We start from the raw sequence: 24,613 nt of genomic DNA on the forward strand, positions 1-24,613 counted from the left end.
AATTGCCATGGGCTGCATATAAAATATGTAATAAACTTAATCTATATAAGTAACAAAAGTTTTGTGTGTGTATGTGTATTTTTATTAAAACATAAAAAACAGGGGGCAACAAAAACATAAAAAGAGTGGGATGTTTGACCTTTTTTTTGTGAAACTAATACATCAGCCTGTTTGATGGCAGTGGTTCCCATTCCTAGTGAATTCTCAAGGTGTTCATCAGAGATTTTTGATGAAATATTACTCTTCCTGTGCTTCATCCTCGACAATAATTGTGCACAAATGTACGTACTGCCAAAAAGTGATGGCATGAGGTGTGACTGGGAAGCGAAGGATGTTTTTCTCTGGTAAGAAGGGTAAGAGAGATGACCAAATTTTTCTTTGAATTGAATGTCTCATTGCAACTCCACACATTCAATGTGACAAATTCACAAGTAATATCTTTATGTTAACTGAAAATGGAGTCACAAATATACAAAAAAATGATTTTTTTTTGAAATTTTGTGACCTATTCTCAAATTTCTTTATCAAAATGGAAAGCGCAGCTGCATATTTTTCACTTTTCACAGGACTGTCTTTAGCCAATGTATCAAAATGCATCAGATTATTTGCCATAATTTGAGCCTGCCATGATTTAAGTTTCATTTCAAATGCTGTTATTGTCTGAGACATAGCACAGATAAGGTGATTTTCACCTTGAAGACACATGTTTAACTCATTTAAATGATCAATAACATCCACCAAAAATGCTAAATCTGTGAGCCATCTTCACATTCTGGCTCAAATTTTTCTTTTCATTCCATAAAGGACTTGATTTCACTTTGCAAAGTCTTTTCAGCATTTTACCCTGATTTAGCCACCTTCCTTCAGAAAAGTAAATAATGACCCCACTATCAGCATCCATTCTTTTAAGGAACTCCTGGAACTGGTGACGATTCAGTCCCTTGGACTTTACAAAATTCACAGCTTTGATGTCAATTTGCATGACATTATCCATTTTTAAAGCTTTGGCACATAGATTTTCTTGAAGCGAGTTACTGGTGGTAGTTAACAACCAACACTGGGGCACCATCAGTAGCTGTACCAGATATGTTGACAAAGGTTAATTAAAATCATTTTAATGTGGTTTTTTACTGCTTCATACAAATCAAGAGACTTAATCATGTCTTTCAATGGCACCAAAGAAATCATTTCTTCATAATTATATTTGTTATCAGTACCTCTAATGAAAATGGCAAGTTGAACTGTATCTGTAGCATCAGTATTTTCATCTACTACCAAAGCATAAAATTTGAAATCTGCAGCTTTACTCTCCAGTTATTTATTTTATAGATTTTCCTATTTGTTCGATTCAGCTGGCTATAGTCTAGTGAGAAAAACTGATTTTATATATATATATATTTTTAATCAGGACACATTATATAGAATCATAGAATCATAGAATTAGCTAGGTTGGAAAAGACCTACAAGATCATCCAGTCCAACCATCCACCTACCACCAATAACCCCACTAAACCATGTCTCTCAATGCTATATCTAAATGTTTCTTGAACACCTCCAGGGACGGTGTCTCAACTGCCTCCCTGGGCAGCCCATTCCAGCGCCTGACCACTCTTTTAGAAAAGTAGTGTTTCCTAATGTCCAGCCTAAATCTCCCCTGGCGCAACTTGAGGCCATTCCCGCTCATAATCTGCCATGCTTTTCATATATTGCTTAACAAACTCACCATCAGGAAATGATTTTGATTTTTTATGCAATCAGATTTGTTATCATGTAACTAGCTTTTATAATGTTATCTGTTTGAGTTTTAGCTTTTTAAAAAAATTTTTTTGAAGTGACAGATTTTTTTTCAGTTCCACTATTGTGTCTTTACGAAGCATTCCTGGATATGCACTTAATTTGTCAGCATGTTTCTGCATATAATGTCTTTTCAAATTGTAATATTTAATAACTGACACAGCTTCCTTTCAAATTAAGCATAGTGCCATATTATTTGTCAGCACTGCACTGCACTTGCCCCACGCTTGAGGGCAGGGCCAGGCTGCTCAGCAGGGCAGAGCCACCGCCATGATGACACAGCAGCAGGTGGCACGGGTCGCAGTGTGAGCTGAGCTGGGCCCATGTAGCTCATGGGCCACGGGTTGGGTGTACCTAGTTTAGAGCATTAAGTTACTAAAATCCAATGTAGTGAATATTAATAGAAAGTTGGACAAATAAAAATGTAGCGTAGCCTTGTAGATAAAGGAACTGGATGATCTGAAAGGTATAATTCACCTACTAGTGCTGTTACTACTACATTTTCATTCACACTTCCAACTAAACTCATAATTTTATGGAGACTTAGAATTGAAGCACTAAGCAATATTTAAGAAATGTAACTGCTAAGGAGGCAGGCTGAAGCAAACACAAACACAAGAACAGACAAGTCGTACCCTTTTTTCGTATACAGAGCATGCCAAGGAAAGTAGCAAGAGGGCTTGAGGAAGAATATAGGGTTACCACCCTACCTACTTTACCAGCTGAGGATAAGACAGTCTTCAGTGCCCTCCTCAAAACAAGGACAGGTTTAGCGAAGAATCTACATCTTCCATCTCCCTGGAATGTGCCTCTCACTGTCATTCATACGCTGTAGTGTTACAGTGGATCACATAAAAAATGTCTCTGCTGTAGATACAATTTATAAAATTGTCCTTTATGTCTGACAACAGGAATACAAGATTAGAACTATTTTGTGGGTTTTGTCCTTTCCCTGTAGGCCAATATTTCTTGGGATAGTACTTAAAAACATTTAATATCACTTTGAATTTATGTGCAACTGCTACTAGCTCATTGTGTTTCTTGACCATATCTCTGTTCTTACATTCAACATGCATTAAACATTAAAGAACAGGTGTCAGATTCGAGGATTTGATACAGCAGCACTTAAACCTGAACTTGTTATTTGTGATACATACCAAATGCAGCGAGAACAGACTCACTGCTGTGTAATTTTAAGATGCTTCTGTAAAATAATCTCATTTGGGTTGCTCAAATTCTCTCATAATAAAATAGATGTCTAAGAATGCATTAGCAGAGTGCTTGGATATTTCATTTAAAATGTTGTTGTCTTCAATCATGAAAAAAAAAGAGTTTAGGCATTTTACCTAACAGACCTGAATAATGAATAATGATGGCATCAAAAGATGTTTCTTTTTTTTCATAGCACATCAACTTCTTCCAGGAATTCCAGCTAAAATGTATTTCACAGTTGCAGAGTAGAAATGGATCCAGATGAAAACCTTAGAGGAAAGCTTTACTGTGGATGTCCCAGTCTATCTGTGATCACTGGCTTGCTCTTCCTTTGTAGCAGGGCAGAAATCATTAGAATTGGGTTGAGAAAGGGAGTTTTACAGAAAACTTGACTTTGAAGTGGGCATTTTGCTTTTTGTTTTTAAAGGCTAGTAACTGCAAATTCTCTTTGAAGAAGAGTAGAGGTGCAGTGGTACAGCATTCTTTATTTTATTTCTAGAGTTTTAGGCTCTATCAGCCCTGGCCCTTTGGCATCTTAAAGTAGGATAGAAACTAATAAAAACAGCTGAGGTCTATCTGAATTTGAATTTAAAATGCGTTATTTTTCTGCTCCTACCCTGTTTTGTGATTGCACTGAGAGGAGAGATACCTTACTGAGGGATGCACTACTGAGGGACTATTAAGGTTTTTCTTATATGCAGTAGACTTTTGCATAAGATTCAGACTATGGCAGTCAAAATCCAAACCTTCAGCCACTTACCTGAAATTCAAGCTGCCTCTTTCATTTTGTGGACATCCCTTCCTGGTTAGCACAAAAGGTTTACTATCCATTTTCCTCTACATGAACAAAAATATTGTGCAAGTCACTCCTTTCATGGTTAATATATGATTTCATGATTGAACAAATAGAAAAAAAATGGTCATTTATGCCACAGAAGTGGGAGTGCAGGGAAGCTGAAAAGTTGGCAGTGATGTTTTAGACCAGAACCTTACACCACTTGACAGCCAAACCATAGAATCATTGAATTGTTTGAGTTGGAAGGGACCTTTAAAGGTCATCTAGTCCAACTACCCTGCAGTGAACACCTATAGCTAGATCAGGTTGCTCAGAGCCCTGTGCAGCCTGCCCTTGGGTGTCTCCAGGGACAGAGCATCTACCACGTCTCTGGGCAACCTGTTCCAGAGCCTTGCCACTCTTACTGTAAAAAACTTCTTCCTTACATCCAGTCTAAATCTTCCCTCTTTTACTTTGAAACCATTTCCCCTTGTCCTGTCACAACAGATCCCGCTAAAGAGTCTGTCCCCTTCCTTTTTACATCCCCCCTTTAGATCCTAAAAGGCCGCTATCAGGTGTTCCCAGAGCCTTCTCTTCTCAAGACTGAACAGTCCCAGCTCTCTCAGTCTGTCCTCATAGGAGAGGTGTTCCACCCCTTGGATCATTTTTGTGGCCTACCTCTGAACGTGCTCCAACAGATCCATGCCTCTCCTGTACTGAGGACTCCACAGCTGAACACAGCGCTCCAGGTGAGGTCTCACCACTGCAGAGCAGAGGGGCAGGATCACCTTCCTTGACCTGCTGTCCACGCTTCTTTTGATGCAGCCCAGGATGCAGTTGGCTTTCTGGGCTGTGAGGGCATACTGCTGGCTCATGTCCAACTTGCCATCCACCAGTACCCCCAAGTCCTTTTCAGCAGGGCTGTGCTGTCTTTGTTTACTACTAACATGACACAGTCTTTGCAATTTGTATTTGTTTGAACCATACCACTGAAAGCCACCTCTCCCAAAGCAAATTCTCCAGGTTTCACTAAAAACTCTTCTTGCAGTCTGCTTTTCTATTTTGTTCTTGGTCACTGCCAAATAAGGTTTTACTTTGTTTAAAAATAAAAGTGGGTTGTGATTAGTCCTTATAAAGGACTAAAAGGTAGGAAACAAACAGTTGGAAAATAACAGTAAATGACTGTGATTCAGACAATTCTTAGAAGTTTCAAGACAAACACAAGATCTCCTGTGGATAATGAGATCACAGGATTTGTTTTCACAAGATGTAAAAGCTCTCAAGTACAGACAGATCCAAAGGCAAATAGGCTGGTTTTTAGAAGGTTCAGCAAGGACTGTTGAACACAGACATGGATGAAAGGTCTAGCATGAGAAATACTTAAGCTGGAATTTTGTCCACTGGGATGATGTGTCCACCACAACCAACGTTCTAGTGCTTATTCCGACAGCATCCACAGTGGCCAGTGTCAGAGACCAGATAGAGAGCCAAATGGCCACGTACCATGATACTTCTTTTTTGTCTTAGATTAGCTGAGTCATAATACAGCTATATATTACTGAACAATAATAACAAAATTCTATTAGGCTCACTTTCTAAATAGATGCAGAACATTGCCAGCATGCATAGTATAAAAAGTCAATATTTATCAGTTTTAAAGTTCTCATATTTCAAATTGCAGTCATGGTTTCTTACCACTGAACATTGTTAAAATGCTTTGAAATAGTTGGAGTGGAATGAGGTGTCTAGGTAAGCTACATAAATGAAGAAGACCTTGGAAAAATCACCTCTGCTTCATATTGTTAGGCTGCCAACCGTGTCAAGTTTCCTGAATTGGTCATGTAACAAATGTGTCTGTGTACACAGTGCAGTTTTATTATTCTTTGGTTCATGTTGGCAATATTTGTTTCTGCTGTTGCAGTGGAGGTCAGGACAGTGACAAAAAGGACAATGGAAATCTGCACATAAATGGAATAAGAATTTGCAAGGATCCCTCAAGCACGAAATAGTGTTTGAGAGAGAAAAAGAAATATTTCATAGAGGGAAAGTACGTCCCTTCATACCAAAGTAGGAACTGTCACATCATGAAATAAAGTCTATAAATATAGCTCATCTGGATATTTTCAGCGTGGAAAATGCATACCAGGACAGAGTCTCCCATGTGATCTCTCTTTATGTGTTGCTAGTATGAGAGCAGCAATACTTCACTGCTGGACAGTATCTATACCATAATATTGTCATGTTGTCATCTAAGGAGTTAAAGACATTTTTTGGTTTTTTAATATGAGTTTACTCGAGAATAGGGAGTTTGTATGTTGCTGGAATTTAAGAGGAACTATGAAGCATATAGAAGTTATCTTAAGATGCTAGTAAGTCATATTTCTCTATGTTATAGAGAAAGTGATCTAAGTTTTATAATTTTAGTCAACATTATATAGAGGACAAGCTTTGAAGAGGCAGCAAAGGACGTGAGTTTGGAACATGAATTTTTACCACCATTTGATATAAGCATGATAGGGATCATTCCTGTGTTAACATAACCAAGTTAAGGAGCACTGTAACCCAAATATAACCATCATGACGCATAGAGAGGTATAAAGAGAAAAAAGGAATCTTCTCGTTTCCCTTCTTTTAATACTAATGCCTATCTAAAGATGCACAAGGATTCAGGAATATTAAGCAGCCTTTAGTGTGGTTCATTCTAGGAAAAAAATAAAATAAAATCACAGGAGACCACAAAAACTTGACAAAACTATGCAGTTTATGTAGTGGTAGGCACAGAATAAATATCATAGATATACAAGCAGATCTGTATTTAGATAAACATCCTAAGCTCTCCTTTCTGAGAAAGTTGTTACAGTCTTAGAAGTAGTGTTCACCTGCACAAAGGTATGATATTCACCCATTTAAAAAAATGCTGAAGAGATAATGAGACTGAACTTAGAGGCTGGTGCATATTGGTGCGTTAGTACAAGAAAGCTTTTCCATGATGAAACTACTCTGCAGCTAAAAGGAAAGTCTGCAGGACTGTAAGTTTAGCATCTTTCACAGGTACTTACATCAAGGTTAGTCTTAAAGAAAATGAAAGAGCCCATTCTTCCAACAGAGGTAGTTCAGAGCCCACATTTAAAAGAGACAGAGTAAAATCTCAGTTTTGCAGAAGCCAAAGTTGAGGATCCCAATGGCTTCACCGGTGACACCATTTAGTCCATGGAGTATTTCAGAACTTCCTTTTTTACTAGACACAGATCTAACATGTAAAGGGTCCTGGAACCATCCGAAGATGTGCACATATAATTTACATTATCTTAAGCAGGAATAGTGTAGATATCTGAGATGTCAGTGCAGGTCTGAATGTGTGGGATTAAAAAGAAAAGCATAGGTTACAACCTTGAGCCTGAGAGATTTTCTTTGATTTGCTTTCCTATTCATGTGCCAATCAAATCTACCCCAGACAACATGGGAAATTTCATGAGCTTCTTTGCAGACAAAATATATTTCATTACATTTAATATTACACTCAGCTGCAACATAGAATTGGTGATAGGCAGTCTGGAAATAGCACTTTTTTAGCAAAGGCAACACTGGGCTCCTCTCTATGCACACTTCTCTCCCAGATCTCTCCCATAAAATAGAATTCTTGGTTAATGATCAGAAGGAGGACAATTATATAATTGTTATGTGATACAGTAAGTGTTTATTCTGGCTAATTTATTTTTAAAATAAAGTTAATAATTTACAAACAGTACAGAGTCATTTCTCTTAAACTTGTGTAAATAATCAGGAGTGCTCTCTTTGATGAAACACATTGTTATGCACAATACTTGTCTTTTTTGTTTGCAAATGATAAATTATTCAAAATAGTTTCTCTATGCAGTCATGTGATTGCTTAATGTGTCAGTAAGATAGGAGTTTTTTATTTTTTCACTGGATCCCTTAAAGAAGGATGAGCATAAGATATTCAACACTTTCAGTATGTATTACTCCACCTTAGCAATGAAAAGAGGAAAAAGGCAAAATATACCAACACATTTATTTATGAAACAAATATGCAAAATAATTCTGGGTCTATGATGTTTGTTTTTTATTCAAGTTATGAGTCTAAGGGAGATGTCCTTTGTATAATACAGGCAATAGAAAGCTTACAGTGCAGTTTAACATTATCACAGCTAATGATCATATGTATTCTCTTTCTTAGCCAAACAAGAAAATGAAAAATGAGCTGCTCTGTTAAAGATCCACTATCAAGTTTTTAAGCAGGCATAACCTGGTAGCTGATTGATTAAAGGTAGCTATTCAACTGTGTTGACCCCAGCTGCTTCAGTGGAAAAATGAGTCACAGTTCACATATTAGCAATGTTAGGATAACGAATTCTTGCACATGAAGTGAGTTACGATGAGGAAAGAGATACATGTTTTAAATTGCAGGGATGTGTTTCTATCCAGAAGAATTAAAACGTAAGAAATGCAGGTTCAACTCCCTATCCTGTTTTAAAAAAAACTGGCCATTTGGAGAAGTCGGGCACAATTCCTAAATATATTTTATGGGGGGGGGGGGGATGGGTCTTCTTCAATGTCTGGATTTCCATTTGTTGTTGTTGTTGTTGTTTTGAGTGCTCTTTGATGAGGTGACATGAAATCTCCTATTTGAGTCTTGCAAGATCTTATTTATTTCTAGAAAGAGGAAATATCTTGTTATTCTTGTCAGCCACTAAGATACATACCAGCATAAATATCTCACCAGATCCTTCCAACATTTTCCTGGAGCTTGGGAACAATGTAAATTCTCGAAGTTTTTCTCTTGCAGCACATTAACCTCATCCATTTTATACATCTCACCTCCACAGGGAAAATCTACAATGAATATATCATGAACTATAACAAAAACACCTTTAGGTACTATAGTTTGTTCAGGTTCTTGAAAGGAGGTATGCTAAGCCAGTACGTCCATTTCTAGAATTATACAGTTGTTCTGTATCACAGGAAAAGAGTTAGGAGAACACCAAGAGTTGTTCTGCCAAAGTAGAAATCTCTTTTTTACCTTACTATGTTGGAAAAAGATGGAGTGAAATTTTGTGCTTTTAAGAAATATTTGGAAGTGTTTATGGAAAACTGTCTTAAGTATTCTAAGACATATCAACTTATGTTTAATCAACTGCAAAAAAAATAGTTCATTGTTTATGGGCTATTAGTGATGCAAAGTTTGAACGAGCTTTTGATGAGGAAATGTTTTTTTTTCCAATCTTTTACTTTTGGAACAGGTAGAAAAATAGGAAAAATATATATATATAAGCATTGGGAAAAAAGATGGATGGAAAGCAATAAGCAAAGAACAAAAAGTCTTTTCCAGTTTGCTTCAGCTTGGATTTACTATGACTTGAGTTAAATTTTCAAAAAATAATAATAATGAAATTTTAAAGCAAAAATGCTTTCCCAGTGGTGGACTGTATTTTTCCTCACACATTTTTTCACTACTTCCCTCTTGAAGGAATGTAGCCTGTGGATCCAATTGACAAGCTCTTCATAAATGCTGCAAGCCATAGTAAAGTGTTTAGTGTCAGAACTGGAAAAAAGATTTTGCAGGAAAGCCATGAAAATGACATAGTCCCTTGAAGTATACACATGGAGTGACGTGGGCACTATGCACCATGCATAGAATTATGGTTACCTTTTGCGCTTTTGTACAACTGGAAGTAGAATCACATTACCCATGAAGCAGCCACTGTGCAGCTCATATATCTACCGAAGTACAACTACTGAATACAGAAAATTGAATATATAAATACACGTTGAAAATATAGCCTTAAGCACAAAAACTCTCATCAGGCCATAAGTCTTATTTAACATTCATGTACTAGTTAGTTTAGATCAAGCTTATCCTGAAGATTTTATCAGGCAAAAATTTCACTGCCTATAAGTCAACATGTTTTGCCAATCTACAAATCATAGACTTTGTTCAGTAGTGAATAATTCCCTTGGCAGGTTAGAAATGTATCTGCCTGCTGTGTAGGAGATGGCAATCTATAAAGCCACTTCATTACTTACAACTCTTTCTTTTTCCTCTGTATTCCATTTTTATGGAATATATTTTCTGATAACTACTAAATCTTACTTTGCTGCCACTTGCTATGTATGAAGTCTTAAAAAAATAATAGTAATAATAATCATTAAAAAACCTGAAAGCAGGGCATGCAAAGAAAAAAGAAACCCACGTTTCATCATCTAGTTGCATGAAGTAAAAGGAAAACTAAAACTGAAGTATTTCTTCAATTCTAGAAAGATCAACCCAGCATACCTATTACAATCTGAACTACGAATGTCAGAGAGGTAAAACTTTAGACAGTGATTTATTCTTGCCCTTGTATGCCCGTGACACAAGGTACAATACTATATTGTGAAATATAAAAACTGATGAGGTTCTAAGGGTTGCACTGAAGTACTCTGTATTTACAGTGAGTTGGACAGAACAGAATTTTTCCAAGCTCTTGATTTGATGGACAGTCTTTTCAAAAACAGAATCACATTTTGCTGACCAGTTTTGTGTGGCGTTTTTGCTTTTTTTTTTAGTGTTTTATGTCTGACATTTCCTACTGCTTCAGAATGAAAGTTCTATTCAGTGTACTAGGAGATGCTGGGGACTTTCCTTAAGTGCTTTCTTGTTTAAAATTCTTACATGACAAATTTGAAATTGAAACATATTTTGAAAGAGCCTGTAGTACTCCAGGCTCTACATATCTTTTGAGTTTGTACCTGCCTAATTATTTCTGTAAGAATGTACTGGGGGCCTGTAATCAAGACCAAAACATATGTAAAACCTGTTCTGCATCTCTTTCCTCTTTGTTTCATTTCCCATCATATTCAGTGGCATTCCAGAAACAAAAGGTAATTTAATAAGTGTGTAATTTAATAATCTTTCCAGAAGCAAAATGTGTAAAAAGTATTTAACCTAAATAAAATGTGCTATATGATTGATACTTAAAGGCAGCTTATGAGTTCCCTATTGTTAAGTTCAAAATGGCACTTTGAAGATAAAGGTGCTCTATCCATCTTTCTTGTAGACCCTTGGGATTCTGTGACTGCCCTGGTGCAATACTTCTCATTCGTACAACAGGAAATGCAGGTTGATTTTCTGATTGGCAGAAGAGCCAAGGAACAATATCTCTGCTTGTGCTCAGTGATTTATGGATAATATGCTAGCTCTTTTTCTGTCCACCAGCCTAACCTCGTAGCAGCTTACAAACTGCAGTGCCACTAAGACAGTTGTTATTACTCTTTTCTAAACCCAACAGTTGTGCTTGCTTTTGATTCCTTATAACAGCCAATGGTGACAGTAACTATGATGTATACTTTCCCTTTGTACAGGAGACAGAATTCTGCAGCACCGTTCGTCTATCTGATTCCCTTGTAGGCTTTTCACCAACTGCTGTAATTTATTTTTCAGAAAAATACCGCTTGAAAGTAAACATGGATATGTATTGTATGTGGGTGTTTGTGTATGCCCAGCTTCCTTTTTATATAACTTTGCTCTATGCCTGAAGCTTTTTTTTTCTCTATATATAGCATATACTTACTCTCATCCATCACACTCCATTCTATAGGCTAGTCTAATTCAGGCAGTTTTCTATGACGCTCCATTATGACAGTAAGCACTGAAAAGTATTGCCAGATTATAAAGTAGATTAAAAAAATAATACTACTATTCAGAAGAGTATTGTCTGATTATTTGAGGATTCTCTCTTCTGTTATTTTCTGTTTGGACTGCAAAGAGTACCCGTGTTGAACATTTCTCTTTCTAGATCTGTCACTGTGTTATTTTTACTCTAACCGTTTAGGATGAGTGAAAATTTTCAGGGTCTTATTTTTGACTTTTTTTTTTTTTTAAAGAACTGGAAAATTCCTCATTAAACATTATTAACTAGGAAAGTAAATTCAATCTATGTAAGAAATAAGTGACTACATCAGTATTTGAAGGTTTAAATGATACTCTGCCACATGCAATATACAATGGGTCCCAGCACATTTAAACAGAATTTGCTGTTTCAAGGAGTCAAACAGAAGCAAAAAGTGATCATCACACTTGGAAAACATCCAGGTAACATGAAAATGGCTCAGCCTGTAGGTTTGGAAGGAGTTGCTGATGGAAATGCAGACCTCTCCCTTTCCTTCTCAGTCAATTTGTAGACCTTGGCAAGAGACCAGTAGTGTCCCAGTAGGGCAGGGTGGAAAGTTCTGTGTTTGTATGTTAGATTCTGTCATCACTTTCTGTGTGAACAATTAGCTACAATTTCTCTCATTATGATTTTGTCTTCTGTTTTCTCCTTCAGTTTTTTCCACATTTGCAGTAGATTACCCTTGGATAACAGCCAAACTCTTATCCAGCTGCTTACTCATTTCCCCTCCCCAGCAGAACAGGAGAGAAAACAGGGAAGAAATAAAAGGAAACAGAAAGCTCATAGGTTGTGATAAGGACAGGGAGATCACTTACCAATTACTATTGTGAGCAAAACTGAGTTAATTTAGGGAAAATTAACCTTAATTTCTTGCCAATTAAAACAGATGCAGGTATTGAGAAACATATACAGATATTAAACATGTTTCTTACCACCTCTCTCAGTCTCAACTGCACTTTGGCACTTCTGTTCCTCCCCCTGCCCCAAGTGGTGCCAGGATAATGGGTGTGAAGGAGATGATACAGTCAATACATAATTATTTCTCTTTCTTTCTTTTCACACGTTTCGTCCTCTCCAGTGTGGTCTGTCCACAGGCTGCAGTTCTATAGGAAATATCCTTTTCCTCTGGCATAGTCTTCTTCACAGGCTGCAGTGTGGATATCTGCTGTGGCATCTGGAGCGTGTTCTCTTCCTCCTTATTCTCTGATCTTGAAGTTCACACTGCTGTTTGTCTCTGGTTTTCTCCCTTCTCTTCTGCTTGTGTGGCACTTTTTTTTTTGCCCTTTCTTATATGTGTTTGCCTGGAGGTACCACACCTATGGTTTATGGCTTTATCTTGTGCCCTGTGGTGGGGTCGCTGCAGGCATCTGGAACTGGCTGTGTCCAACATGGGGCAGCCCTGGCTGCTCTTCACAGAGACGACCCTGCAAAGCCCCAGTGACAACTCCTGGCCACCTACACCCAGTACAAAATTCTTTACCCATCCTCTCTCTTGAAATACTTTTTTTATGTCAATGTTTCTAAATGCAGATAGCATGAATTAAGAAGTAGAAAGCCTAATGGTAAATAACTTGAATCCTGCCTTCAAAAACAGAAGTTCTCAGTACATACCAAATATATCTCAGTCCCCTGCTGCAACCTTCACTGGTACCAGATGCCTTTAATCTTGGCTGTGGTCTTGCTGTTTGTGGAAGGAAACTGAGAGGGCTGGGACACACTCTAGGAAAGTGTTGATCAGTTGGCATAGGACAGAGGTTTCAGAAAGCACAAGCACATGCTATCCTTATTTTGTCATTTTGTGAAGTCAAAGGACAGGAAAGTTACAGTCGAACATCCAGGGTCAACAAAACTGTAGAAAATCAGGCACAATCTGTAGCTTTGGAAGTTCCACATAAACATGAGGAAAAACTTCTTTACTGTGGGAGTGGCAGAGCAGTGAAGGAGGTTGCCCAGAGGGACTGTGGAGTTTCTGTTCCTGGAGATACTCAAAAGACATCAATTCTGGCTACTGTGCTCTAGGGGACCTTGCTTGAGCAGGGAGGTTGAACTAGATAATCTCCAGAGATCCCTTCCAACCTCAGCTATTCTGTGATTCCACCCCATCTAAACACAGAACACGTTGTTCTTACAAGCAAGCTGCAATCACTTCAGTATATTAGGCTTTGCATTGCTGAATTGGATACATTCTTCCATTTAAGATTCTAGTTCCATTTCCAAAAGGGATTTTTTTAAGCGCCCAAATCATAGCCTTTTTGACCAATTCACCTATGTATTTAGAACAGTTTATAGTTACTGTGCCAATGGGTCGATTTATGAGGAGATTAAACTGGTGAGACAACACACTGGGGAAAAAGGCAGTACACAAAATGTAGTCTCACCCTGCTGACAACATGGACACTCAGTGAAATGTGTGCTCACTAGGCCTCCCTGTCCTCCAAATTAGATAGCTCCTCTACCTCCCTGCTCTTCTCCTAGGTCTCCATGAGCTTTAATTCAAGTAAGAAGGAAAGCTGTATTAATCTTCCTTCCCACCCATCTCCTTCTTCTGCAGTGCGCCATCTACTTACCTATTTCCAGGTACCGCTACACTGTTAGGTGCACTAATAAGGACATCCTGCACAGAATTAATTTATTCATAGGATGCAATGTGTCAAAAGCTTCTGGGACATATCCATCATTTTAAAAGTGCCCTCACCTAGATTAAAAAAGGTATAGACCCATCAGCTTCCCATTTTGAAATTTATTTTTAGTGATAATGAGGAGTCTTCCATGATTTTCACAACTGTATATAACAATAAAGCCCCTCACTGCCCCTCTGTGCTCACATCCACTGTTTGGTCTACAGAAACATCCATCAAGTGTCAATGGATATCACTGGGTGCAATTTATTTCCACATTATGGAATTCAATGACACACCTTTGCTTCATACACACTTCCATGTCAGATGCCACTTTGTCAGACTGACCCTCTGCTGCTATCTGACAAACAGTCTCAAAGGAAGTGTATGTTTAGTTCTTGCTCTCCTTTTTTCCCACATTCTCATCGATCTTCTTGCAGCATGGAAGGCTGCATTACAGTAAAAGATTTGTTTTCCTTGTCTATGGCTCTGTGCTAAGTTCTGTTCTCATATGTAAATCTGTTCTTAGCTTTCTCCAGATATTTCTCCAAATATTACAGAAACATTAAAACATTGGTTTTATGATAGAATTTTTCAACACGTCAGCCTCTAAAAATGATTTCAGTGTGTTTGTAAAACAGCAAAATTTGCAGAGAATGGTTTTTAAAGCCCATGAAATTCTTCAAATAGCTTAAAGACCTCCTACTGTTCATGTTTTATATGTATGTGAACTTTAAGATACCCTTTGTTCACTCCAGTCAGGTTTTTTTTGTTGTTTTAGTCAGAAGAGACAGGCATAAAAACTGATAGCTGCCTTTGCAGTCTGATATATTTTACATGAAGATATTGCTTTAAATTGTGTACCTGCAGATTATTATCATCTGAGCTTTTTAACTAGTTGTCAAATTATATAAAAAGTAGCAGGAGGCATAAGCAGAAAAAATACCAGTTTTGTATATTCATGAAAATAAAACCTTTTTCTGTTAGTTAAATCGCTATAGAGGTGTATATATTTCATTTCTTCATTATAGATATTCTAACTTCTTCCTCCTTTTCCTTCTTTTATTTTTTTTTAATATAATCCTCTCTGTGCAACACATTTGACTTTTAAATCTACTTTCTTTGTCAGATTTTCTTCTATTTTAATCTTACGTTAAACTCATTGCCATCTCTAGACGGTTTAAACAGGCCAAGTAAATGGAGATGTACCTGTGCCACTTGGGAATCATCCCTAGTATCATTTAATGTTGTTGTACAACTATGATGATGCAAGAAATTTTATTTTTTAACCTCTATCCATAAGTAGTTTCACCTTCTGCAACATGTACTTAGCATGTTTTTTAATATTTTGTGTACTGTCTTCAATATATTTCATATTCTTCATACTCTCCCCTTTTAAAGTCCAATATTTCTGTACTACTATCTTTTTAAATATTCTCTTGAGTGCCTAAAATTTGATGTTGTTTGATGATTGCAAGAATCAAATCTTTATCAACTTTTATCTCATTTATCACATATATTTTATTTTCCTGGGGATACATCCAAATACATGTCTGGCCTTCTTGATCACTCAGCAGATTTAAAAGGAAACAGCTGCATTTTACCTTCAGAAATAGCTTTCTATAGTGATTTCATGATTTTTATTCTAGTCTATGCCAGGATAATTGAAGACTTCATGATTAATGATGTGCATCCTCACAATGATCTTTTATGCAAACAAACACTTCCTGATCTGTCTGTTTTTGCATGAGTTTGGATGTTTTTATCCATTACCTTATAATTCACTTTGTACCTTCTCTATCATGTTTCTATCCAGACCACTCCTGCTGTGGAATGCTGTTCCTCTTGAAGAACATAATTTCTCTGATATGAAAAATATATTGTCTTTTCCTCATACTGTACCCTCCTGTTACTATGGTGTTTTCATAACTTTTTATTTAGAGTCTTGAGTCAGCTTTCAGTTAGTCTACAGTAATCATTTTTGTCTAAATACATGTGGTTACAGCTCTATAGTTTTCTTTCTTTGTATAACCCCAAGGAATTCATGTAAAACAAACACTTTCTTGATTCATTTTTTGCTTCATTACTTTCAACAGACTGCACTCTGTTACCTTCATTGTGACATTCAAAAATAATTTCTACTCCTTTTATTTTGACTAAGATCCATGAAGCCGTTGGCCCCAAGACTCATGTTGCTTACTGCAAGCTGCAAGGGGCTTAGAAGCCTGAGGTACTTACAGAGTGAGGGATGGCCAGATCATCATCCTTGACTTGTGATGATGCATTCAGTACCCAGTAGAGAATTCAAAAAACATGTTCTGTATAGAAAAATGACAACAAAACTCACAGTTGCCGGGAAGTTGGATGCTAAATATGCTCTTTATAGAATAGTCATCTAGAATCAATAGTAGTTTCACATGAAAAGTAACTAGGAGTCTGAAAACAAAGAGTATTTTGAATAAAAGGCTTGGGAAAGAAAACCTGGTCTTGTTTTCTTCTCCAGATTACATTTTTCTTCACTTGTTCCTTTATAAATATATATGGAACAAGAGAAGTTTATATATATGTGTGTGTTTGTGTGTGTGTGTGTGTGTGTGTGTGTATTTTTTTTTTTTTGAGGCCTATGAGACTTTATCTCATTGTTCCATCACCCACAGTGTTTTTTCTGCAGTTCTTAGCAAAATTCAGGAACAGAAGTGGCATATCTTATGCTGAAGATGAAAATGATGTGACTTCATTCTGATATTGCTGGCATGGGAAGGTGACAAAGGATAACAGAGGGAGACAAAGCGATCAAGATCAGAATTCATGTTTAGACTCCTGGGGCAGTTATTTTTATTTAACTGAGCTCTTTGAGTGATCACTTACTAATAAAATCTCCATATTTCATTGCTAAGCCCTGTGTTTAATTTGCAGTTAACCTGTGACTACCATTTCCCTTTCTGTAGAAACTATAAAAGATACTGGTGAAGTCATCATTGAAGTCAGTAGCCTTTTTCAGACTCTGTCTGGATAACTTTACAACTACAAAGCTTCTTCTGCCTTATAAGTACATCTGTGTACTCTTTCCTTGATGCTTCTATCCTCAGGCCTTAAGTAAGTAAATAAATAAAGCACTGTCCTATCTCCCGTGCCCTTTCAGCAGAATGCATTGTCTGTCAAGATGAACCATTCCTATATTGCTGAATGGCCATATTCACCAGTCCATGAATTTGTAATTTAGCCTGTTTACTGCAGTCCTGGGATGTGTACCGCTCAAAATGTTCACCAGGGACTTTGTCATTTAGCTGTGTCATATTATTATACTGTGTAATGAAACATAACCACATAATGCATGTAAATAACAAAGTGTCCGCTCCCTGCCAAAACATAAAGGGAATGTAAAATGTAACTTCTATTACCATCCCAGATAAAACAGCATAGCAATCTTTTGGAGAAATGAAAATGTTGGCTTGCTGAAATTCTTTTTCCTTTTTTTTTAGTAAAATATAAATGAAAGGAGGAGGCTCTTAATTTTATAACACTTAACAAGCTTTGTTCCCCACTAAGTTTCTAATTTGTGATTTTTTTTCTTTTTTTAATATGCCCCCTACATACCCGAATCTTGTAAAATACACTCTTCTATTCATATCCTTTTTCTTCCCGGCTATCTTCTCGACTGTTTTCCTCTTTCTATCTTCCTTTGCTGCAATCTTGACAATAAATATTTGCAATTTTCTTTCTTTTCCACTAGCTTGCCCTTAGCATGTAGAATGAGCTAGGCTAAAGGAGAAAATCTGCCCCAGATGTATGTGTTCACACAGCTGCAATTCATTTGCAGGCTAAAAATTCTGAAGCTCAAGAAATCTTTTGTGTTCATTTATTCCCACTTGTTTAGCTGTATTTCTCTCCCCCCCCCCCCCTCTCTCTTGCAGTTTTTCCTGTATTGCAAATGGAAGTTCTCTCTGGTGCTTGTAAATGAACAGGTGCTGCTATTGTACAGATACTAAACTGTTTTAAAGCTCCATTTCACATCCACACACACACACAAAGAAATTACAATAATTATCAGGAGAAAAAAAGGTCTGTCACATAACCAGATAGACAAACGTACTTAAAATCTAACAGAGAAAAGAAGAACACTGCAAATACACTGAAAGAAAGCAGAGTGAATGGCAAACACAGTTGAAATGACACTAGACACATTCAGAAGAGTATGCATGCTTTTTGAGTTAGGGAAAGAAGTGAAACAGTCTAAGAAGTATCAGTTCCAAAAGAAACTGAAGAAGGATGCAGAATGCCATTTAAAACTTGAATGGAGAAGAGATAGAAAAGGTGGACTAATTTCCAAGAAGCTTGATTTCTGGGGAAAAATGCAAAGGAATTTTCTTTTTTGGAGTAAATAATACCTTTCATTCTTCATCCATTTTTGTCTTTAGCTTCTTACGTACATTTTTAAGTACAGGAGAATGAATACTATACACTAATATTTGCTCAAGTTTCACAAGCTATTTTCTCCCATATTATGGTTACCAGGAAAATCTGCATGCCCTCCACTTATGTTGAGTATCACTTTTGAAGTTGTACATTCAAATACTCACATCAGATTGTCATAAACCATATATACTATTTTACATTTTACTTTTTATGTGTCAGGAGATCCTTTTTCTACACCATCCTTGTGTGGAAACCTAGAATAGGGCTGATAGAAAAGCAGAGCTTTGACCCTCCCCTCACAAGGTAATAAAAGGAAAATAAGTCTGAAACCTGAAACACAGCCATTAAAATCCTACATTAATGTGCTGATTTTAGAAATTGCACATGCCAAAAAATTCTTGTGGTCCTGGCAGATGTTAACAATTTGAAATGCACTTTCTATTCTTTGGCCTCCCCAGTAATAAGTCTCTTCAGAAGGGAAACTATAACAAACAATCAAATCTGGATTCTGAATGTATATGAATAACTGCAACTAATAATACAAGTCCAAATTCCAATCTTGAATCTAAAATATTCATAGTATTTTCTTCACAGCATAATAATAGTAGTAAAGAAGAAGAAAGAAAACAACACCTCTGAGTAAAATCAAAATGATAAATTCAAGTATCTTTCTGCAGGCAATTCTTGATCTGAAGAGACTAAACTCATTAGTTAAAATATTTGTTATCGTAATCCGTTCATCTCTCATCATAATGACAGTAGAGCTCTTAAGAGTTGAATGAGTTGTCTAACATGATGGATTGTCTCAGGGGCATTCTGAACAACTGATTAATCCTAGTCTAGATGCTTTTATATTTGTTCACATTGTTTTTCTCTGCCTTGCCATTTTATCTGCTTGTAGTTAAATAAATTAAATCTGTCCAATAATATAATCTGTTCAGTAATCTGTCCAATAAATTAAATCTGTCTATCCCTACACCATTTGGAGGAATGGAAGAAATAACTGTGCTTTGTTTAATATAAAATATAGCTGGACACAGCTATTCAGATACCTGCTTTTTTTCTTTTTGTTCAAAACATACTTCCATTTCCAGGTAGCACTTAGCAAAGGGGCTGATTAAAGTAGGTATGTAATCGATCATCTGACCCTTATTTAGGCTGAGAGCAAGCAGTTCACCTCCCAGCACTGCACTTCAGAGCATAGGAAATACCAGTTTATACAAATATTGATATTATGGTAGACATTCAACCAGTCGACATTCAATCTAGTGAAATCACATAAATCAAACAGAGGTAAGAACACATATCACAACAAACACAGGCTATTTTTTGTTCATGTAGACTTTTACAATTTGTCACCTAATTTTGAGGACTGAACTGGTCCAATTTTCTACCAAAAGCAATTTAAATGTTGAACTTGGACTTTCATTGCACCTCTTACCCATGTTGACACCGGCGTTTTACAAGGGAATCAGCAGGAAGCATAAGTTGATCTCACTGCTGCCTATCCTAAGTACTTTACTTGGGCTTAAGGACAAACTATTTTGTGCGCTTACTTTAGCAGCTGGCTGCTGCAGTTCAGTGGACCACAAAAATAAAGACCACAAACATAACACTACACCACTTGGCCAACCAGCAGCAGATGCTCAGTGTGCCCTTGATAAGTTTTAAAAGTCGCCAGTGGATCACTAAGAAAATAACCCTTGAGGATTCTTGATAGAGCAATTTCTGTCTGGGACTCTTATATGATACAACATCAGAGCTTTTAGACTCTAAGAATCACAGACATTGAATATCTCCAGGGACAGGGCATCCACCACATCACTGAGCAATATGTCCCAGTGCTAACGCTGTTAGGCAAGATAAAAGTGGGATTCAAAGGGTGAGAGTGGAACAGGGAACACGTCTGTGGACTCCCCATCCCACCAGAAGAGCCACCAGAAGGAATAACCAGAGTGAGGCCAGGCAAAAACAGGGCTTAATGTGACACTGGCAAGTCCTTTGTGGTAACAGACCACTGTGTCTGCAGCTCTGCAGCATCCAACAGTGATCGGGCTGGAAAACATTTTCAATAAAAGAATTTTCAACAAAAGAATACATTACAATTTATTCAAACGAAATATGTCACTTAATTTATTGTTTTGTGAGAACTATCACAGCCTGACAGTAACCATCAAAGTGTTACTTATGAGCATTTCTTGATAAGCAGGCAGAAAAACACTAGAAGCACTTAATCCACTTCTTTGTCCACAGCAATTCTGCTTGTTTTGTTTTGTTTTACTTTTATATTTGATTACTCACAGCTGATTTCTTCTATTATGGAGCAAGGGCAACTGTTCTCGCTTCACAATTGCAATTTCAAATGATTTTCTGCTATGTAGTCAATATTCAACTTTTTCCATTCTCTTGAAGAGCATTTCTTTTATCATCAAACAAGTCCTCAACTCCCAGTATAGGAAAATTCTTTTCCAGATGAATGGCAAAATAATTTCAAAAGATCGTGTAACTGAGACTATAAAACATTTTTAATTGATCATCATTGTAAGTCAATGAATATTCACTGAAAGTAAATGCAGAACTGGGGCACAGACTTATTTGAATTGATTAGTACACATGTACCTGCACATTGTCATTTGCAGTGTTTATAGTGTATATCTAGATTTCTCCATTTATGGAACAGAACTGGGTTATTTACACCACAAAAAAAAAACAAAACATAATATCCCTGCAAGCAACACATATTTGATTAATGACTGAAATCTTACAAATTGTGGCAAATGAATCTTCAAAACTATGTTTTTAAAAAATACGTTTTAAATTACAGCGCTGATAAATGTGATCTAAAGCGAAGTCTGATAGCCTACCACTTCACTTCAAACTGTCATAGAAATGAGTTTTGAAACATAATCAATAGCATTGACTTTGAGGTGATTTTCATAAGGGTAAGGCCCACTTAAATAAAAGTTGGAGGAAAAAATTCCTTTGTCAATTTCAGGTTGGTTTTATCATGAGCCTGTTCATATTTCCAAGCTTTCATGTAATAACCAATTTCTAAAACAGATCATTATCTTCTCATTGAAAGTGAAAGGTCACAAAAATATTAGTTAACAATAAATTTTATACTTTTCCACAGCACAAAACCTGGTATTAGAACTACTATCCATCTGCAATTTGTGTTAAAGATCTGAATAAGCACTTCCAATCCTCAATTAAATATAGTTTGAATTAGGTCCAAGACAGAGATTAAATAAAAGCATGGCTTTTGCTATTTGTTTTCTGTTTTATCTAACCCTAATCTAATTGTTTTGATGCATGTACTTTTGTACTTTTGTACTTTTTCAGTTGGGGTTAGACTGTCACAGCCCTTTTTAATCTTTCCTGCTGGGTGTAGCAGCCTTCATGCAATCTGAAGGATGAAAGCACACCGCAGGGAGGAAGAGCTTCACAGATATGTGAAGTCCATCCCTGTGCTCAGTGCTTAAATGCCCACTCCTCTTCTACTCTCTGAAATGTTTTTCCTCATAATTATCCCATTCATTTCTGATTCAAAAATTCCAGGCTGTGATACACAAAATATATCAAAAAAGTGCTGCAGGTGCAGCTTTAGGAACAATGTGGAAAGCTACTTTTACATGTCTGAGTTTAAAATCTGGATAATAAGATGTGCCCTTCATTTTTCTTGATCCCACTCAGCATTGCCTGGATGGATGTGAAAGGACAATTAAAGTACATCAGTACAGACGGCAAGAAGGTGGGAAGTACAGGAAAACCACAACCACTTGCTGCTCTGGAGCTGGGGTACTGAATGGCTTCATTGGTACAGGACAAATAATAAATACCTACATCCTCAGTTTTCCACTATTCGATATTTCCTTCATTCTCCTTCTGCCTGAGGAAACATTTAGTAGCTGATAAAAGCAAAATTCCCTGCTTTGTTTCAGTTTCTAGTCATTCAGGAAGAGACAGCAGACTGACAGAAACATTAGTTTGCTGATGATTTCCTTTTCTGTGGCTCCAGAAAAGAAACTACAATTCTATTCACCCTCAACATTGTTCCTATAGGGAAAGCATGGAAAGGGAAACCGAGTTATCAAAGCCTCTGTATAAAGTAATCTTCCACTGGCAGTGTGTTTACATCAAAATGTTGTCATTGTTTACATTAAAAAAAAAAAAAACCTTGCTTTGCAAACACAATTTGTAGAATAGTTCTCTATCATGTATTTTGGCTTGCCTGGGACTTGATTTGCTTTTAATTCAGTAGATCTTGGCTACATAACCCCACCTGTAGTTTCAATCAGTGGTTACAAATATTGCAATTAGCTGCTGTGGAAATGATTATGTTGTCACAAACAGAGGATTAGAGCTTCATGTGAGGAAAAATCATCAAGAGCAAATGAATGCTTGAGAAAAAAAACCTGGGGCTCATGCTAAGATTCATAATAATGAAATAGAAAGCTGTCTTGCTCCAATTTATAGGAGAGAGAGGGGGTTCTTTTAATACATGCATACCCGACGGCGAGATTAAGACACAACGGGTCAAATGTTAGCCCGACCAGTTTATTACAAATCCTAGTTGCTTAGGGAGATGGGGAAGGGGAGGTGGGCGATAGAAAAGAGATAACAGCAAGGAGTCTTTGTAGAAAGCAAGAGAGATAGTCACCACCAGCGGTCCAGCGTTGTTTGTAGTGCAGATGTTGATCTTCAGTAGTGATGGGTTGTCAGGGCTTGTTGTTTGGTTGACAACCGCTTTAGTTGTCGACCGCTTCGGTTGGCGACAACTTCCAACAGCAGTACGAACTTATTTATGACGACCAAAGTGGTCAAGTCAGCTCTCTTTGGAGTGGCAGCTCAAATCCAAAGTGGTCAAGTGAGCTCTCTTTGGAGTGACAGCTTCTGGCTTTGAGATCTCAGCAGAAACTCCTTTGTTCCCATCTTCCGGGCCTTGGCAGCAGATAAGAGGGAGCAGGGAGGTGCCCACCTGCATCCTGTTTTTCACAGGATACGATGGTATCATTCCCCAGTCTCCCATACCAAGCTGGCGCTATTTGGTCACAGGCCAGATTTTCCTCCAGTAAACACTCCTGAGCACTCTCTTCCTGAGGCAAACAGCTCTGAAGGAAATACTTTCAAATGTTCACAAGGTGATGTTGACTGCCACATGGCAACACCCACTGTTCGCCTCCTTGGTAAGTCAGTTAGAGTCTTATCACAAAAGATACCTCAGAAAGCAAGCTTTGAGCCAAAAAAAGAAGAGTTCAGACAAAAGCCAGTAGTAGCAAAGAGGGAAACCAGAAAAGTATTACTGCTTGTCTTTAAAGCAATTTTCTCCCAAAGGTTATTAAAATCCATCGGTTGTCAAATGTCTCTTCTCGCATGAAGATTTAAATTGATTAAAATGCACAGTGTCCAGGGGATTAAACCTTTATCCCATGGCAAAGTTCCTCTCAATGGAAACAGAAATGACTGGATTCTGGAATTTTAAGAAAAGGATTTATTTTGAAAAGGAGCAACAGCAGGGGAAGCAATATAGGATTGTTGCTACTGTGACTTAGAGCTCCCACCTAGAAACAATGTAAGAACTACTCATCCCTGAAAGCAGCACTTTCCAAAGTTTTCTAGATTCAAACCCTATTTCTGTAAGGCTAACAGCCCTATATATCGGTGCAAATTTTCTCAGGTAACAGCCATGACCCATCTCTGGCATTGTGCTCCTTGCTGTCACTTCAGAAGTGAATAATCCATTCTCCTGTCAAAGCTAATTTTGAGTGACTCTTAAAAACTATTTTGATATAATTGATGGTTTGAAATCATTCTAATTATATGAAATACATTTTCTAAAAGTATTAATCTTCAAGACAGCCTGTCTTTTACCTGGGTCAATGAAATTCTGTTAAAGCATTAGCAGAATAGCAGGAAATTCACTTGTTCGTGTTTAAGGCCAGCCATACAGGCAAAGGTGATTGTTATCTCTTGCAGACACTTAACAGCAAAATGTTTGGTTCAATAAAGTATTCTACATTCTGAGTTTTGATGATACTGACAGAGAAGCTTGATAGTACTTTTCAATATTTTTTATGGTCCCACATTTATTGTTAACTCTGGACTTCAATGGACACATTTTTGTCTCA

The sequence above is a fragment of the Numida meleagris genome, chromosome 2, assembly GCF_002078875.1.
Source record: "Numida meleagris isolate 19003 breed g44 Domestic line chromosome 2, NumMel1.0, whole genome shotgun sequence".
NCBI lineage: Eukaryota > Metazoa > Chordata > Aves > Galliformes > Numididae > Numida > Numida meleagris.